This window comes from Bison bison, unplaced genomic scaffold, assembly GCF_000754665.1.
Source record: "Bison bison bison isolate TAMUID 2011002044 unplaced genomic scaffold, Bison_UMD1.0 scf7180017864390, whole genome shotgun sequence".
Classification (NCBI taxonomy): domain Eukaryota; kingdom Metazoa; phylum Chordata; class Mammalia; order Artiodactyla; family Bovidae; genus Bison; species Bison bison.
The window spans coordinates 7,030,242-7,034,307 of NW_011494962.1; the positions used below are offsets into that span (position 1 = coordinate 7,030,242).

At 45.2% G+C, this 4,066-nt stretch overlaps 1 pseudogene; it reads left to right on the forward strand.

Annotated features, from left to right (window-relative positions):
* The window catches only part of LOC105002242, an 11,184-nt pseudogene extending 9,790 nt beyond the window's left edge, over positions 1-1,394 (forward strand).
* Positions 1,395-4,066: the final 2,672 nt, after the last annotated feature.

Sequence of the window (4,066 nt, forward strand, 5' to 3'; positions counted from 1 at the left end):
ATGCTTTTGAACTGTGGTGCTGGAGAAGACTCTTGAGAGTCCCTTGGACTGCAAGGAGATCCAACCAGTCCATTCTGAAGGAGATCAGCCCTGGGATTTCTTTGGAAGGAATGATGCTGAAGCTGAAACTCCAGTACTTTGGCCACCTCATGCGAAGAGTTGACTCATTGGAAAAGACTCTGATGCTGGGAGGGATTGGGGGCAGGAGGAGAAGGGGATAACAGAGGATGAGATGGCTGGATGGCATCACTGACTCGATGGATGTGAGTCTCAGTGAACTCCGGGAATTGGTGATGGACAGGGAGGCCTGGAGTGCTTTGATTCATGGGGTCGCAAAGAGTTGGACACGACTGAGCGACTGATCTGATCTGATCTGATGACTATGTCGATGTCAAGGCTGCAGGTGAACTCGGGATGGCAGTGTGCAACATCCTGTCCGCAGCAGTGGAAGAGACAGTGGACTCAACTGTCTGCCACATCCTTAATCTGTACGGGCTGAATACCTGGCTGTACCAGGCGTTGCGTGAAGGCACGCAGGTGCAGAGCGTCGAGCAGATCTGGGAGGTTGCCTCGGGCGGGGGGCAGGGTGCGCACATCCGCTGGTAGACACTGGGCCTCGTTGGCTTCGGTCGCAATGGGGCAGGCAGTTGTGGTTCGAGTGAAGGCCTTTGGATTCAGCGTCCTATTTTATAACCCCCTACTGCAAGATGAGACGGAGCGGTCCCTGGGCATGTAGAGAATCTATACCCTGCAGGACTTACTGTTCCAGAGCTACTATGTCTCCCTGCACTGCAATCTCAACGAACATAACCACCACCTCATCAATGACTTCACTATAAAGAAGATGAGGCAAGGTGCCTTCCTAGTGATCGCGGCCTGCGGCAGACTGGTGGAGGAGAAAGCCTTAGCCCAAGCCCTCAAAGAAGGAAGAATATGAGGGGCGGCCCTCAATGTGCACAAGTCGGAGCCTTTCAGCTTTGCTCAGGGTCCCTTGAAAGAATCTCATCTGTACTCCCCACACAGCCTGGTATAGTGAGCAAGCCTCATTGGAGATGAGGGAGGAGGCTGCCAGTGATATCCCACGGGCTATCACAGGTCGCATCCCAGAAAGCTTAATAAACTGTGTGAACAAGGAATTCCTTGTCGCAACAGCTCCCTGGTCAGTAATAGATCACCAAGCAATTCATCCAGAGCTGAATGGTGCCACATACAGAAACCTGCCAGGCATTGTGGGCGTGGCTCTGGGAGGACTTCCTGCTGCCAAGGAAGGGATCATCTCCAGAGACATCCTGGTGATCCACAACCTCCCCACGGTGGCACATCCCTCCCAAGTTCCCTCTCCCAACCCACCCACGAAATACGGGGACAATCGAGAGCACCTCAACGAGCAATAGCAGCAAGTGACGAAAGGTAATCATTCAGATACACCTGGGACCAAGAGACTGAAAAATAAATGAACTAAGAGAAAAGGAATTTGACAGTCTTTTTAACTGATTCTGGACATATGCATCATTGACATTGCAGTGTTACAGCTACAAAAGAGCTAGAAGTCGAGACGTGGGAAAACTGAAGATGTCCTCTGCTTGCACAAGTGCTGAAGGAGACTAGGATGTGATTTATTAACGACCAGCTTCTGTTATTGTGTGTTAAGTTTTTCATCTGTGTATCAAATCACAAAGAATAAATAGATCTGTTTCCTTTATCAGTTCCTTGGGCACAGGAGGTCCTGTTCAGGTCCTTGCTCTAGAATGTTGCGTCAAGAGTTCCAAACATCAAAATAAAATATTAATAGAATTAAAAAAAAAAAAAAACTGAACAGACTTGTGAACAGAGCAGGGGACAGAGAGGGTGGGACAAATTGTGAGTAGCATTGACATATATACACTGCTGCTGCTGCTGCTGCTGTTAAGTCGCTTCAGTCGTATCTGACCCTGTGCCACCCCATAGATGGCAGCCCATCAGGCTCCCCTGTCCCTGGGATTCTCAAGGAAAGAACACTGGAGTGGGTTGTCATTTGTACCATGTGTAAAATAGATAGCTGGTGGGAAGTTGCTGTTTAACACAAGGATCTCAGCTCAGTGCTCTCGGACAACCTGGAGGGGTGGGATGAGGGGGTAGGAGGAAGACTCAAGAGAGAGGAGAGTATCCTTATGGTTGATTCACATTGTTGTACAGCAGAAACCCACATGACATTGTAAAACAATTATCCTCCAATTAAAAATAAATTTTTAAAAAGTGTATATGCTCATAGGTAAAAACTTTTTAAAGAAAAGCTAACAAATACAACCATACCTTGGAGATATTATGGGTCTGGTTCCAGGTCACTACAATAAAGGGTGTATTGCCATAAAGTAAGTCAAATGGATTTGGCTTCCCAGTGCATACAAAAACTATGTTTACACTGTACTGTAGTCTATTAAGTGTGCCATAGCATTATGTCTAAAAATGGATATCAGTTCAGTTCAGTCCCTTAGTCGTGTCCAACTCTTTGTGACCCCATGAATCACAGCATGCCAGGCCTCCATCCATCACTAACTCCCAGAGTTTACCCAAACTCATGTCCATCAAGTCAGTGATGCCATCCAGCCATCTCATCCTCTGTCATCCCCGTCTCCTCCTGCCCCCAATCCCTCCCAGCATCAGGGTCTCTTCCAATGAGTCAACTCTTCGCATGAGGTGGCCAAAGTACTGGAGTTTCAGCTTTAGCATCATTCCTTCCAAAGAAATCCCAGGGCTGATCTCCTTCAGAATGGACTGGTTGGATCTCCTTGAAGTCCAAGGGACTGTCAAGAGTCTTCTCCAACACCACATTTCAAAAGCATCAATTCTTTGGCACTCAGCCTTCTTCACAGTCCAACTCTCACATCCATACATGACCACTGGAAAAACCATAGCCTTGACTAGATGGACTTTTGTTGGCAAAGTAATGTCTCTGCTTTTGAATATGCTATCTAGGTTGGTCATAACTTTCCTTCCAAGGAGTAAGCGTCTTTTAATTTCATAGCTTAATTTAAAAATACTTTATTGCTAAAAACTGTTAACCATTATCTGAACTTTCAGTGAGTGGTAATCTTTTTGTGAGTGGAGGATTGTGCCTCCATGTTGATGTCTGCTGGCTGATCAGGATGGCAGTTGCTAAAGGGTGGGGTAGTGGTGATAAAGACATCAATGAAGTTTGCAGCAGTGATTGACTCTTCCTTTCTATTTTTTTTTTTTGAGCTTTTTTTTTTTTTAATGTAAAGTTGTATGAATAAATCAACACTAGTAGAATCTGTGTTCAACACTAGTAGAATTTTTAAAACTCCCAATGAGATAATGCAAATTGGAAGAATTTAGACTTCCTCTAGAAAAGCTTTGCCCATCTCTTTCTATTCCATTTGATTAGCTTCAACTCCAAGTTCAGTTCAGTTCAGTCACTCATTCATGTCCAACTCTTTGTGACTCCATGGACTGCAGCACATCAGGCTTCCCTATCTATCTCCAACTCCCTGAGCTTAGTCAAACTCCTATCCATCAAGTCAGTGATGCCATCCAACTGTCTCATCCTCTGTCATCCTCTTCTCCTGCTTTCAATCTTTCCCGCATCAGGTCTTTTCCAATGAGTCTTTTCTTTATATCAAGTAGCCAAAGTATTGGAGTTTTAGCTTCAGCATCACTCCTTCCAATGAATATTCAGGACTGATTTCCTTTAGGATGGACTGATTGGATCTCCTTGCAGTCCAAGGAACTCTAAAAAGTCTTCTCTTTTGCTTTTGAATTCTTTGCTGCTTAGCTTTCTTTATAGTCCAACTCTCACATCCATACATGACTACTGGAAAAACCATAGCTTTGACTAGACGGACCTTTGCTGGCAAAGTAGTGTCTCTGCTTTTTAATATGGTGTCCAGGTTGGTCATAGCTTTTTTTTCCAATGAGCAAGCATCTCTTAATTCCATGGCTGAAGTCACCATCTGCAGTGATTTTGGAACCCCCCAAAATAAAATCTGTCACTGTTTCCATTGTTTCCCCATCTATTTGCCATGAATTGATGGGACCAGATGCCATGATCTTAGCTTTCTGAATATTG